This window comes from Lissotriton vulgaris, chromosome 11 (assembly GCF_964263255.1).
Source record: "Lissotriton vulgaris chromosome 11, aLisVul1.2, whole genome shotgun sequence".
Taxonomy (NCBI): domain Eukaryota; kingdom Metazoa; phylum Chordata; class Amphibia; order Caudata; family Salamandridae; genus Lissotriton; species Lissotriton vulgaris.
Genome location: NC_141699.1, coordinates 345,488,961 through 345,505,291, shown reverse-complemented (window position 1 = coordinate 345,505,291; position 16,331 = coordinate 345,488,961).

Genomic DNA, 16,331 nt, shown 5'->3' with positions numbered 1-16,331 from the left:
TGCACTTTGATCTTACCTCCATTCCTGCGCTTTGCCAATGCAGTCTGCCTTCCCTGTAATCCTTAAAGGCGCATATGCACTTTGAGCTCTCCACCATTCCCTCGCTGTGCTGATGCAGTGACAGTCTGAGCTCACCTGCATACCCAAAGGGCGCCTATGCACTTTGAGCTCTCCACCATTCCCTCGATGTGCTGATGCAGTCTGAGCTCACCTGCATTCCTGAAGGGCGCCTATGCACTTTGAGCTCTCCACCATTCCCTCGCTGTGCCGATGCAGTCCGAGCTCAGCTGCATTCCTAAAGGGCGCCTATGCACTTTGAGCTCTCCTCCATTCCTGCGCTGTGCCGATGCAGTCTGAGCTCACCTGCATTTCTGAAGGGCGCCTATGCACTTTGAGATCTCCACCATTCCCTCGCTGTGCTGATGCAGTCCGAGCTCAGCTGCATTCCTAAAGGGCGCCTATGCACTTTGAGCTCTCCTCCATTCCTGCGCTGTGCCGATGCAGTCCGAGCTCACCTGCATTTCTGAAGGGCGCCTATGCACTTTGAGCTCTCCACCATTCCCTCGCTGTGCTGATGCAGTCTGAGCTCACCTGCATTCATGAAGGGCGCCTGTACACTTTGAGCTCACATCCATTCCTGCGCTGTGCCGATGCAGTCCGAGCTCAGCTGCATTCCTAAAGGGCGCCTATGCACTAATAGCTTACTTGCATATTGTCACCCGGCTTAAGCACTTTGAACTCACCTACATAATCATTAATACACTTCCTACGCACCTTGACCTCCTCTTAATTTCTGAGCAGTGCTTACTGTGGGCTTAGCTCCATTCCTGCACCGTGCCTATGGATTATGAGCTCACACCCAGCAGTGTTCCGTTCCTATGCACTATGAGCGTAAGTGCATACCTGCTTTTACACTTCTGAGACGTGTCAGTATTCTACCATTAAAAGTATTGCACCAGTGCTTAGAAGTGTAGGCCCTCTCCTTTTCAAATGGAAATACAATAATACGTTTTGCGTGGGCACAAGAAGCCTACGCATCCTATACCGTTATATTATGAGGAGTTATGTTCCTTGGCAACTGTGATGTTGTCATGGCCGACTCTAGCGCTGATGGTGCCGGTGCGACAGTCTTTCTTGGTGCCCCTTCCCCTTGGCCTCCTTCTCCTTGAATTGCCTCAGTACCACTCTCCAACAGTGCACCTCATCCCTCTATAGCCTCTCACTGACAAATATTTCACTTTTTTTAATAGATCTACTCATAGTTTACTCACACTCAGTTCTGTGATAAGCATGGTACACATCCTTTCCAGCAGGCACATTAACCCTTCGCTATACTTTACGATGAGTCTAAACTGCCACTAGATAAAATTCAGATCTCTCACCAGTAGGAACATTAATCACCAGCATTAGCTTGACATTTTTTATTGTTGCCTGAAAACTGCTGGATGCACAAGGAAGTTCATGTGTTTTTAATTCAAAAAATATTTTTGAACACAGCCCCCCCACACCAAAGTCGGCAGCAGGTGCGGCTGCACCGGTTGCACCACCCTAAAGCCAGCCCTGGATACTGCTTCTGGGCAACTGGATGCTTCCACTTCTGGGATCCGTGGATTCTGAGAAGTTGAGCAAGAAGACAGTTGCTGAGGATCAGGGACTGGCTAGGGGTCGTTCTATGCAGCTTAATAAATCCTTCAAGTTATCACATCCGCTGTGTCCTGTTGTTTCAAAATTGGTGAAGGATGGTATACTAAGGAAGATGACACCGTGGAGGAGGAGAACATTTTGTTTTTGGTGCAAGGATTATGTTAGCTGCCAGGTCGAGTAACGACTACGACTTCTGATCCAAAAACAATAAACCGCCTGATTCATGAAGCAAAATTGCACTCGCAAAGGGCAAGATTCTCAGAATCTTGCCTTTTGCGAGTGCAATTTTGGCATTTGGGATTCACAATCCCAAATGCTAAAATCGCTAATGAGGAATTAGCAAATATGCGAGGATTAGCATTTAAGGAATCTCTATTAGAGATTCCTTAAATGCTATTCATGACACTTGCAAAAATTGCGATTTAGCAAAATTGGGCCGCTATTTACCGAGAGGTCAGACCTCTCGGTAAATAGCAAAAACATAGAAAAATGCTTTTAAAGGCATTTTTCTAAGTTGCATGTTGCACACACACATGTCCTTTGGACATGTGTGTGCACAACACCTGTTCAAATGTGCATTTTAGGGGTGCTACAGGGTGTCCTTTGGACACCCCTGGCACCCTTAAAATCGCTATCTGATTTGCGAGTAGCAAATTGCTACTCGCAAATAAGGGATACTCCCCATTCATTCCTATGGGCCTTTTGGCCCATAGGAATGAATGGGGAGAAATTCCTTTTTTTGCGAGTAGCAAATTGCTACTCGCAAATAGAGAACATGTAGGAATCGCTATTGATTTAGCAATTCCTACATGAATGCCGTTTTGCGTGTCCTCAATAGCGAGTCGCTATGATTCGCTATTAGGGCCACGCAAAACGGCCCGTACATGAATCAGGCTGAAAGTCCTGTGTTGCTGATAACTTTTGTAACCTGCACGAGGATTTACAGCACAGGTATGGGCACGGTGCGAGTCAGGCTGTTTAAGGCATAAAGGCACCTCCCCCTCGGGGAAAGGATGACGTAATCTAGTTTTTCCTCGGGGGTATTCGTGCATTAGGGACAGGACATGGTTGGGAATAGGTTTTTCTGGGGGAAGGGGTGGCTCATTTAGGCACATATGAGGGTCCGTAGAGGTGTTAACGGCCTCTTCTGTTCCCTGTGCATCACCCTCACCCACCATCACCCTCACACCCCCTCACCCTCACAACCCTCTCACCCTCACACCCTCACACCCCCTCACACCCCCCTCACCTTCACACACCCTCTCACCCACCCTCACACCCCCTCACCCTCCCTCATACACCCTCACTTACCTTCACACACCCACACCCTCACACCCCTCACAACCCTCTCACCTTCACACCTACTCACACACCCTCACACCCCCTCACCCTCACACCCCCTCTCTCACACACCCTCACCCTCACACACCCTCTCACCCTCACACACCCTCACTCACCCTCACACCCCCTCACCCTCACAACCATCTCACCCTCACACACCCTCACCCACCCTCACCCTCACTCACCCTCACCAGCATAGCATAACAAAACATAGCATAGCATAACAAAACACAGCATAGCATAACATAACAAAAAAAGCATAGGATAGCAAAACATAGCATAACCAAACAAAGCATAGGATAGCACAACAAAACATAGCATAGCAAAACACAGCATAGCATAGCATAACAATACACAACAAAACATAGCATAGCATAACAGAACATAGCATAACAAAACAAAGCATAGCATAACATAACAAAGCAAAGCAAAACATAGCATAGTATAACAAAACATAGCATAGCATATCAAAACACAACAAAACATATCAGAACAAAACATAGCATAAGATAACAAAACATAGCATAACAAAACTAAGCATAGCATAACAAAACATAGCATAACAAAACCGAGCAAAACATAGCATAGCATAACAAAACACAACAAAACATAGCATACATAACAAAACATAGCATAGCATAGCATAGCACAACAAAACACAACAAAACATAGCACAGCAAAACACAAAAAAGCATAGCATAACAAAACACAACATAGTATAGCATAACAAAACAAAGCTTAGCATAGCATAACAAAACATAGCATAACAAAACACAACATAGGATAGCAAAACTAAACATAGGATAGCATAACAAAACAAAGCATAGGATAACAAAACAAAGCATAACATAACATAACTAGCATAGCAAAACATAGCATAGCATACCAAACACAAAAAAGCATAGCATAGCATAAACAATAGCAATGTAAAACAAAGCATAGCATAATAAAACAGAACAAAACATTGCATATCATAACAAAACATAGCATAGCATAACAAAGCATAGCATAGCAAAACATAGCATAGCATAACAAAACATAGCATAGTATAGCATAACAAAACACAGTATAGCAAAACAAATCAAAGCATAGGATAGCAATTCAATTCAATTCAAAAGTGCTTTATTCGAGTATTACTCATAAAAGCAGACAAACAAACACATAAAATACAATTAAATTACAGAGTCAGACATGACTTAAGCACAATACACGTTAAAAAGACAGTTTAAAATAACATTTCATCCTGTTATTTACAATCAAAGGTGCAAAGTTCATATAGTAAAAAGTCATATTTAGAAACAATCCTATTTCGCAGTTAAAAATCAATGTAAAATTTTTTTCGTCAGATAGACACCTAGCATGGGAACAGAGAATAGATAAACTAGCAGTCTCTGTTCGGCTAGGCAGAGAGTAGTCACCCTGCTAGCAATCTCTGCCTAGTTACCCACGCCCACCCCAAGTACTTGGCAGTGGCTATAATAATCCAGTTTAAGGAGGTAGATTTAACAATGCGTAGAGCTACCATGCTACTTTTAGTACCCAGATTTCTACACATGGGAGCCAACCAAACACGTCTAGGAACAGAATATGCATGACAGGCAAACAAGAAGTGACCCAACGTTTCTTTTCCTTCCCCACAAACTGGGCAAATAGCTGGACCTCCATTTCTCCATTTTGATGTTAAACTACTCAGAGGTAAAGAGCCAGCCCTCATTTGGAAAAACAGTTTCCTATCCATGGGTTTAGTTATAATATCCCAGTAAATTTCAAACATCGGAAACAGTTTAGCTTCAAGGAAGGCAGTCGTCATAGACCCATTATTATTGCTAAGGAGACTCTTGTTCTCAGCCTGTTCCCAGAAAAGGTTTTTTATGAACAGCTTGGATGGGAAGGATGACCCGGTTGGATCGGACCACAGTTCGCTTAACCCTAGTTCACTTAATGCTATTTTTAATGATCTAAACCATCTGATTTTATGAAATCGGTCTGCTTTGATCACATCAGCAAATCCTTCTGCATATTGTGACAGCTCAGGGGTGGTCCAGATTCTACGCCAGTATAATATCGGTTGGAGTTTACACATTGCCGAGATTTCCTTCCTGCCAAGGTCATATCTGAGTGGCAAGAGGGGGCTGCTCTGTGGGGTGCCAGTTAGTTTTCGGAGGAAGTTATTCTCTGACGTCTGTAGCTCCTGGAGGTTTTCTTGCCCCCACAGCTCTGCCCCGTACAGTGCTGACCCTATTGCCTTAGCCTCGTATATGATTAATGGCGGTTTGATTGGTTTAGTTAAGGATTTCCCGTGCTCCTTAATGATGGTACCAGCCAGTTGCTTGTGTCTTAATACTGCAAGATTTAAGTGGTGGTTCCATCTGTTATCATTTGAAATGTGTATCCCCAAGTAAGTAAAAGAATTAACTACTTCAAGGCGACTCCCACTCATGGGTATTTTGGATTTAAAATTCCTACAAGGATTAAAAGCCATGAGTTTTATTTTAGCTGCGTTTACCTCCAAGCCATGATCACTACAAAATTTGTCAAAAATTACCAATGGCTTTTGCAGACCGCTAGGGGATTTTGATAAAATTAAGGTGTCGTCTGCGAACATTAAAATAGGAACTTTTGCACCTGCGAGCGTGGGAGCATCTACGGGCTCAGCTTGCATACGGGGGACAATTCCGTTTATGAAAAGAGTAAACAATGTCGGTGCCATTGAACAGCCCTGTCGAACCCCACGCTCGACAGGGAAGTCAATAGTATCGTTGCCGTAACCACCCCATTGGATCTTAGCATAAGTGCCCTCATGGAGTCTCATGATCAAAGTTAAAATAGTCATCGGGACCCCCAAAGCTGCCAACACCTCCCACAATTTTGCCCTCGGCACCAGGTCGAATGCAGCCCGTAGGTCAACAAAAGCTGCGTAGAGACTGCATCCGCCCAGGACCACGGTCCGCCATTGTATCAATTGGAAACGGAAGACCTGGTCCACAGTGCTGGTTGCTCTGCGAAACCCAGCCTGAAAAGGAGATAAGACATTCTGCTCCTCAGCCCAATCAAGCAAGTTATTAATGATTACACGTCCTACCACTTTTTGAACCGTGTCTATTAGGCTGATTGGGCGGTAATTACAGGGTTGGGCACGATCCCCCTTTTTATATACTGGGATAATGACAGCACCCCGCCAGGATACCGGGATTTCTGCGCCCCTGGCAATATGGTTTAATAGAAGGCAGATGTACTTGCTCCACCTGTCGGTGTCATTTAAAAAGACATCCGCCGGAACTCCGTCATTACCCGGGGCGCGGCCCCTGTGCACAGATTTCAGGGCAGTCAGGACTTCGCTCTGCATAAAGATGTCCTTGTCTGCGAACAGATATATTGGGCTAGAATTGTTAACGGGCTGATCCCTGGAAGAGTACTGCTCGCTGAAGAATTTAACCCAAGCATCATGAGGGACATTATTGTTGGGAGTCTCTGGAGATCTATCGTGGCCCCATTTGACAATATGCCAAAATTGTCTAGAGTGTTTACTTTCACTTGCACATCTCAGTTTCTGCCAGTGGTCTTCGTCCCAATCTCTTTTTGCCCTGGCAATGCAGTTTTTATAGTGCTTCCTGGCAGACCGAATCTCACTCAAATTATTACTTTTAATTACCGCTCCTAATTTAAATCTTGCTGCCCTGCAATCTTGATTATACCACTTTGCTGATTTAAATGGACGAGCCCTATTATTTCGTGCGGGTTTTAAGAAGAAATTTTTGACTTCATTAAAAAGAGTCATATGAACTATGGTAATGTCTTCATGTCCCTGTGCATACCCAGCAATATTTTCCAGTGCCAGAATGGCCTTGTCTGCCGCTGCTCCTATCTTTTCCAGGGCCTGCTGGTCAGTCTTAACACCAGACCACCTTAACCTACGCATGTTATTGGATGGCGTGATCGTTGGGGGCACAAGTTGGTCACAAGGGTTTGGAGCAATTACGTTAGGTGTCCACCAATTATGTGAAACACATAACGGGTCATGGTCGCTTTCTATCCTAGCTGTTACTACCATGTCACTGAGAGTTGACCAAATCGATATACTACAGATGACATAGTCAATGCGACTTTTACTACGCCCATTGTTAAACGTCATGGCGGGAACACGGTCTGATTGGGTTCGGCCATTCAGGGCTCGTAGCCCATGCTCCAAACACATAGCGTTTAGACCTAGGATGTCAGCCGTCCACCGAGTTATCGGTGGGGAATCTAGTGTGGGGATGTCCCAAAGCTTATCTTCCTCTGCTCCCAGAGGAGAATCACCAGTGATGAGAGGTTCGAATGTCCGGTTCAAATCACCTGCAATTAGAATGTTTTTCCCTGCAGATTGTGTCTCAAGAAGTGCAAAAAGACACATGAGAACCTCAGATTTGCCTTTGCTGCCACGTCTTGCATAAATGTTATAAATGTCTATGGAGATGGGTAGATCACTAGTCAATCTGATAAGCTGGATATCTTTTTGGTCAAGTTCCACACTTTTTACAGCAATTTTTAAAGACTGCCTAATCCATATGATAAGGCCCCCCATCGGCCGCCCTTTTGGTCCCTTGATAGCAGGAACATGAAAATTTACGTACCCCAATGCAAAAGTAGGTTCACACGCCCAAGTCTCTTGAAAAATACAAAGGTCGTACTTGCTAATAAATTCAAACCAGTCAGCGCTGTCCATTTTGGAAGATATTCCAGCCACATTCCATGACAAAAGATTCCCTGAATTAGGTGTCGTAAGAGTACAGGGGTTTGTAATAGGCTTGTGTGACGTCCTACCCCCAGTAACCTGATTTATGGTTATAACGTTAGGTAGCCCTGGTGAATCATCAATCAGAAACCCCTGGGGGCTATTTGTTATTAGATTACAGTCTAAATCAGAAGAACTTTTGTCACAGAGGGGCAAGGGGATAGGCTTACAAGTGGATGGTTGTCAATCGCAATCGTTTAAGTTAGACAGTGCAGAAAAACGATTTTCCAACCCCAAACCCCAGTCCACTGAAGTGACATCCTTTCTCCCCCTCTTGGTCACAATGTTCCATTTGGTTCTTAAAATACTTGAGTTTGGACCACTTCCCTTTCTAGGATAGAAGAAGTCCAGAGTCAATGGAACGATTGAAGTTGTTCGCCTTTGTGGTGGTAAAATGTTAGGTAAGATGTTAGGCAAGACCCCAGGGTCAGAGAAGTGGAGAACGACGCACTCCCCTTTGAACTTTTTCACCCTGTCCCCGATCCACTGTACCCTTCTTGCATTGACGAGCTCTTCAGAGAGTTGCTGCTTTCCCCAGGGAGTGATTACCATGTTGTTGGTTAGCCATGATAAGGATTTGTTTATTAGAGAAGATGTTGTTTCCCGCTCACCTTGAGCCAAGGGAGGAACGTTAGCAAGGACAAGTACCAATGGGGATGCTTCAACCACAAGCTCGAAAGTCCCTTTTTCAGTGAATGGGTCTTCAACAACAGGAGCAGGGATCGGGGCAAAATGGGAATCACCAGGGAGAGTACTATTACTTGCCATTGGGGGGTTTGATACAGGGGAAGGGATGAGTCCACTGATAGCTGTAGTTACTGATTTGTTTAGAGATTCCTCTATCTTGGCAGAGACATTTTCCGGAAGTTTCACTATCTCACCCATGGTTTTCTGTAATAGACATTCCAGTCGGTTAACCTCAGAAGTTAACTTATCTATTTTGCTAACCAGGGGTTTGACCACACCTTTGATTTTAGTGTCCATCAGAGTCAGTAGTTTATTAAATTGGACATTTGAAAGTGTGACATACGCCTCATTAGACAGGTCAGGCTCCTCTTCCTCAGAGTGTTTCCTCGGGGGGTTTGCAACTTTATTCTTAGCTGACCTGAGACACTCCCGTTTACCCGGGACGGGAGCTGGAGGGGAGGTGGAAGGATCATGACTAATAGTTATATCAGTCAGTACTTCGTTGACACTAAGGTCTTCAGGTCCAGCAACAGTACCACTGGGCTGTATAATGATAGTATCCGGAAACAAATCAGGTGTAGCACTATTAGTGCTATTGTTGATTTGAAGGCCAAAGGGATCATCTGCCTCGATGTCAATAAAGGGAGATTGGGTAGATGAGTCTATTCCCAAAGAAGCTCTTCTGTCGTTGTTAATTTTTTCAACAACTTGTACCAGATAGTTCTCAATAGAGTTGCTAGGAGTGGTTAACTTTTTAGGAGGCATAATACACTTTGTACACAACCAAAGTTAATATAACTTACGTAGCAATCTGCAGAGATGTGTTGATATGCAGAGGCGTCAGTTCCAGAGCAGCAAACCAAGAGACCAGGCCCAACCCAACCTTGGCCAACCTCGGACGGCCTCAGACGGCCCGCCCTTTGCCCGGGCTTCGCCCCGGGCGTCCCGCTCGCGTCCTGCGAGGCGGGGGTTGCAGCAGCTTTAAGCGCCGCCTGGCGCGTAACTGACGCAGGAAGCGTCTCAGAGCCTGCTGGGAGTTGTAGTTTTGAGGAACCAGCGCCGCTCTCCGCTCGACAGCCGGACACGGTGTTGGTGCTAGGGTCCCACGGCGGGAGACGGGAGGCGGGCGGTCCGGTCAGCAGCAGAAATCCCTCTCTTCGCTCAGTAGGGCGTCCAAATGCAGCGGTGAGCCTCTAAGGATGTTCCCCCGCTCGGCCGGGGTTGCAGCAGCTTTAAGCGCCGCCTGGCGCGTAACTGACGCAGGAAGCGTCTCAGAGCCTGCTGCGAGTTGTAGTTTTGAGGAACCAGCGCCGCTCTCCGCTCGACAGCCGGACCCGGTGTTGGTGCTAGGGTCCCACGGCGGGAGACGGGAGGCGGGCGGTCCGGTCAGCAGCAGAAATCCCTCTCTTCGCTCAGTAGGGCGTCCAAATGCAACGGTGAGCCTCTAAGGATGTTCCCCATAGGATAGCAACACAGAACATAGCATAGCATACAGCATCACTCAGCACCAGCACAGCATCACTCAGGGGCACCACAACATCACTATGCGCTACCACAGCATCACTGAACGCCACAGCATCATTCGTTCGCCATCACAACATCACTCAGCGCCACCACATCATCAATCTGTGCAACCATTCAACAACAACTGGTTCAAATATGTTCTCTCAATGTTTCAAGCTTTATTACAAATGTAACAGAAATATGTTAATATTTCAGTTCTGTTCTTGGATTTTCGTCACAATAAAATACACTGAACATAATCTTCACAAAAGTTATTTACAAAAGTTTAAGCTATTGCCATTATAAATTACAATAACTTTTATTTAAGTATTTATTATTAAAAAAATTAAAAGCCATTGTTATTTGTAATATCAATACATGTAAGTCACGTAAATACAACACATATTGCTTTACAAATGCTGTAGGTGTCACATTTGCGAAAGTTATAACTATTGGCATTGTAAATGACAAAGCTATTAATTTAGCTATTTTCAAAAACAAAACATAAATAAAAAATGTGTCATTTACAATACCAATAGCTCAAACTTTCCAAATGCGAGACCTATTGCATTGCAAATGATTGTCTATGGTGAAGTGTTTGGGAAGGTGAGCAAACCCTGTTTCACTTCCCACTCACTCCTTAGAATATAGTAATAAGAATCTAAGCCACAAATATAATGCATTTGGCACTGGACTTTCATGTGGCTTCTACATGCCAGCCAATAATTAAAGACAAAATATTGACCTTTAATGTGAAAAAGCAGAAATAAAGAGATGTCTGTTTAATGGCTGAATTGCACAAAGTGAATACAGACAACCTGTGTGCTGCCCATGACCTCCGTATGACAAATGGTGGTAGCGTGATTATTGAGGGCTGTCGTCCTGATGTATTGCGCTATCAAGAACAGGGAAGTCACACTGTGCAATGCTGTCACAAACCCTGTATGCCAGGAGGGGGGCTGTGGGGAAGTAAGAGGGCTGTCACCCTGAAACAGCGTGCAGCTTTGAAGCAGAAGCAAGCCCTTACTCCCGGAGGAAGAGCAACAATTCAACTACCCATGAATCCAGGAGGATCCAAGACCTGCCGCTGGATTCCTGGATTCAGGGAGGCTTACCACATAGGTGGAGGAGCATGTGGATGCCTGCTGCCTCTACCGTAGGCCACAGATGTGTGACAGGGCACTCTGACCTTCCACTCCAGCGAGAGTGGTTAAGATGGAATACTGGGCACCCGATACTGGGCTTGCTCCTACTGACACACTAAAGAGCGGAGGCACTTTGACTTTCTCAAAACCATCATGGGACGTCTAAGACTTGCACTCACTAGCGGGACTAGTTAGAATGCTGCCTCACATAAACAGAGAATAACCTTGATCCTTTTACAGGGAAGTGGAACTCGAGAGCTGATCCAAGGAAAGCGAGGGTGTCTGCCTTTAGAAGACGTCATATACTACTTGCACACAAAATACATGGGTGGACGTACGGGAACACCAATGCACCACCCACGTAAAAACTTGTTTTGTTTATTCCCAAAGCCAAGCAAAACTATCCTATGAGGCTATTTCCTATTTGTATTTGTGCTGCAGAATGCAAAGAAGAAATCGCAAGGAGAAATATATATATTTCTCCTTGTTATGCCAGCTTCAGGTAGACTCACCAGTTTGGTGCAAACCTAGGTTTAACCCCTTCACTGCGGCGGCTTTTCAGCCGCAGCGCTAAGGGGGTGGGGCGGCCGCGCGGCGGTTCCGTGCTTGTGACGGAACCGCTCCGTCACGGCTCGCGGGTGAGCTGTGCTTGTGATGGAACGGTTCCGTCACAGCCCGCCCGTTATTTAGAACGTCAGCGCAGGCGCGGAATTCGCGCCACGCAGGCACGGCGGCTGGGCCGTGACGGAACCGTTCCGTCACCAGCACAGCCCACCCGTGGCTTGTGACGGAACGGTTCCGTCACGAGCATGGATGAGGTTAAAAGTCTTTGTAAAAATGGGTTTGTGTCACAATACATCGATGGATGCACAGGAACACCCTAGCACTACCCATAATGCCTGCCTGACGTAAGGTAACGGAAGGCAGGGCAATGTGCTGCCTTGAGTTACTTTTTTTTTCAAAACCACACAAACGGGCTAAATAGGATACCTCACTTGTGTGGGTGTCTAAATCAGAGTCAGCCTAAAAATCCATATAAAATAAATATAGCTCTTAGAGCTCGCTGTCCTATCCCCTCAATCCCTATGTTTTTAGCCCTTCCCAGTTGCAGGCCTTTCACTCAGTCCCAGGCTCGGCGGCCCTTTAGGGAAACCTATTATACCCAGACATATCTAAAAACTAGACACCCGGTGGAGTCCAGGGAGGTGTGGTTTACATGGCTCTCCCAAGGTTTTCTTACCCAGAATCCCCTGCAAGCCTCAAGTTTAGGTACAAAAATCAGATTTTCCTCACATTTCTGTCTGGTATCATTGCGCGGTCACAAATGTCCTACCATCCAAAATTCCCCTCAGTCTCCTGAGTGAAAAGATAACTCACTTGTGTACGTGGGCCAAGAGCCTGCGACCGGGAAGGACCAAAAACATAGGGATTGACGAGTTAACACAGTGAGCTCTAAGCACTGTATTTTATTTATATGTATTTTTAGGCTAACTCTGCATTGGACACCCACACAAGTGAGATATCATTTTTATTGGGAGACCGGCACAAACGTCCTACCGCTCAGTGTCCTGATTAAAATGATGCCTCACTTGTGTGGGTGCGCCAAGGGCCTGCTACTGGGAAGGACCAAAAACAGAGGGTTGAGGGGATAGCACAGTGAGCTCTAAGCACTATATTTTATTTATATGCGCTTTTAGGCTGACTCTGCTTTGGACCCCGACACAAGTGAGGTATGATTTTTATCAGGAGGCAAAGGGGAATACTGGGTAGTAGGACATTTGTGCCGACGTTGTGATCCCACAAAATGTACAGGTTTGCTAGGTTTCCCTAGGAGCCGGCAGAGCTAGGGTCCAAAATCCATAGCTAGGCACATTGCTAAAAAAGGGACCGTTTGCACTGGAAAAATGTGATGTGTTTACGTTGCGTTTTGGGCCTACCCACACAAGTGAAGTACTATTTTTATCAATAGAGTTTGGGGAATGCTGGATTGGTGGAAGTTTGTGGCTCCCCACAGATTCCAGAACTTTCCATCACAGAAATGTGAGGGAAATGTATTTTTTGGACAAGGTTTGAGGTTTGCAAGGGATTGTGGGTAACAGAACCTGGTGAGAGTCACTCAGGTCACCCCATGCTTGATTCCCCTGGGAGTCTAGCTTTCAAAAATGTACAATTTTCCTAGGTTTCCCCAAGTGCCGGCTAGGCTAGGGCCCAAATTCCACAGCTAGGCACATTGCGAAAAAAGGGTAATTTTTCACTGAAAAAATTTGATGTGTCCACGTTGCGTTTTGGGCCGTTTCCTGTCGCGGACACAAGGCCTACCCACACAAGTGAGATAACATTTTTATCGGGAGACTTGGGGGAATGCTGGGTGTGTGGAAGTGTGTGGCTCCCCACAGATCCCAGATCTTTCCATCACTTAAATGTGAGAACAATTTGCTTTTTTGGCAAGGTTTGATGTTTGCAGGAAATTTTGGGTAACAGAACCTGATGAGAGCCACACAAATCACCTCATTCTGGATGCCCCCGGGGTCTAGTTATCCAAAATATACAGGTTAGCTAGGTTTCACTATATGCCGGCTGAGCTAGGGTCTCAAATTCAGAGCTAGGCACATTGCAAAAAAATGGTCAGTTTTCTGTGGAAAAAAGTGAACTGTCCACCTTGCGTTTTGGCCCGTTTTCGGTCACAGGCACTAGGCCTACCCACACAAGTGAGTTACCATTTTTATCGGGAGGCTTAGGGGAACACAGAATAGCAGAACTAGTATGTGTACACACACATTTGGAGATGTGCAAATAACCACTGCTTTTAAACTCCCTAGTTTGTTCCCATTCCAGAAATTCATAGGTTTCCTTGATACCTATTTTTTACTCTACATCTTACCAAATGAATTTTCGTATACCTGTTATGCAATGAAAAACCATTTGCAAGGTACAGCTCAGTTATTGGCTCTGGGCACCGTGGATTCTTAGGGAACCTACAAGTCCTATACATCCTTGCAACTAGAAGGGTCCAGCAGTCATAACAATATATTGCTCTAAAACATCTGCCATACTTAGAAGTAGTTACAGGTGAAAATGTAGGTACAAATGGCTTTTTTTTCCAACAGAATTTCAATATGTTTTTTTATTTCAACTGTTTTATATATGGGAAAACCTTGAAGAATGTACACAAATAACCCCTTACAGAATTCATATTTGTATCTACTTTACAGAAATGCATAGCTTTCTGGTATCCATTATTGGTGTTGTGTAGTTCCTATAAACCTATATAGGATCTGCGCGTTTGGACAACATAGACTGTGGGATTGGTGTCCAGACTGATTCCAGACACCCACACTGGGTATGTTCACCTGTATACAAGCTAGCTCACAGTGCCACTGTAAACTCATCTTACCAAGGACAGAATAGTTCTTGGCAACTATCGAACATGACAACTCTGTCCCATCAGGGATCGTGGAAACAGTACAATACCTTTCACTCAGTCACTCGTGCTCACTTTGTCTCAGAGAGATACACAGAATAAATGGTGGGGATGTTTTTTAATAAGCATTTATTGAACCAGCATAATTCTAGTGTAAAATAGATGTGCTGAGACAATCGTAAGACAGAAACAGATATAAATGATTATAAGCACCAACAGAGTAAAAGGATGGTAGATTCATATCATAGTGCTAAAACAATGAATACAGGCAGGTATATAAATACATGATAGTAATAATGCGTACTCCTACGATGCAACCCTAACTAGATGTACCTACGTAAACCTAGCACGTATGTAGGTTTCGACCCAAGAATCCCCCTAGGCTGAAGCCAACCCCTTTACCTGAAGTGAGAGACTGTGGGACCTCATCTTGGTCTCTAGATGGACACCCCGCAAGGGATGTCAGACCACTGCGAGCTGGAGTGTCTGCGTGCAGAAACCTCAGAATCTTGGGTCAGTGTATCAGCATGGAAGTCCTTTTTCTCCTCTCTCTGCCTCAGCAAAGATATTTTATACCCAAAGTGGTACCCTCAGGGACTCTAGCTTGCTGTGTCATGTTGGACTAGGATGACGGAAGGAATGACCCTTATACATAGTTATTATGCAGGAGATGGTAGTCCTGCTGAGATGCCAAGAATCCTCATGCATAATGAATGAGGCTAGTTTTCGGAGAAAACCCCACATCATTTAAGCAGTACCGTAACTAGGTAAAAGGTCAGTACCAAGAACCAGTATGCAGTGTAATGGCAGGGGAAATATAGATGAAAGGTCTGGTTACTACCTGAGCCTTTATCAGTGTACCTCTATGAAACATAACATTGGTTTAACAGCCATTTCTGCCACTAACTGTAAGGAGGTTGAAGGCACAAAAAATAGAAAAAATAGGCTAAAACTGTGCAGAAAATGTTGCTTGTCTTACAAAAGTCTGCCTGTTCCTGAAAGCTGGGAGGATGGTAATTTGAGCACCACAAACCATTCCTTGATACCATTTGCAGGGAAAAAAACAGATGCTTTGCTCTGCAGCAACTTTTTCCTCAAGAAACCAAAATGTAGCTGCATTTTGGCTCATTTCTTTGTCTTCTCTAAGGGAGTCCGCAGACCCTGAGTACCTTTTGAATCCCCTGGAAGTTGGAAGAAAAAGATGCAATTTTAGCATGAATTCCTTATGTGGACAATAAGTTACTGTGGCCTAAGCGCGAACTTCACCAAATAATAAAAAAAAAGCTTAGCACACGAAGGGAAATGCTTAGCAGTGAAGGAGTTAAGTGACTTTACAGCTTTTCCTTTCAGTGTTTGACTTTTTTTATTTTTATTTATTGAGAATACATAAAGAAAACAAGGCACATGCGCCACAGTCACATACAATAATTAGAAATCGCATCTGCCTGAACTCTACAGGTAAACAATGAGCATTGAATATGTACAGGGGAAAGTTAAAAAACAAAAAATAGCCATTTTACCGTAAGCAAAGCAGAGTATAATAATCATACTGAGAAATGATAAAGACAGGAAACAAACACAAAAAAGAAAGAGAAATGATTTACATATCCATATCCAGATAAGACATAACTGCACCCAAAATTTGCTCACCCAATTTCCGTTTACGCCTACCTTTGAGAGCATATAGACTATACTTAATGTTAAACATGGCCAAAATCCTTGCCCTCCAAGCCTCAAATGATGGGGCATCCTTGTGTAGCCAACAAGAAGCTATACACAACCTGTGGCTACGAAAATCAGATATACAGCCTTACTG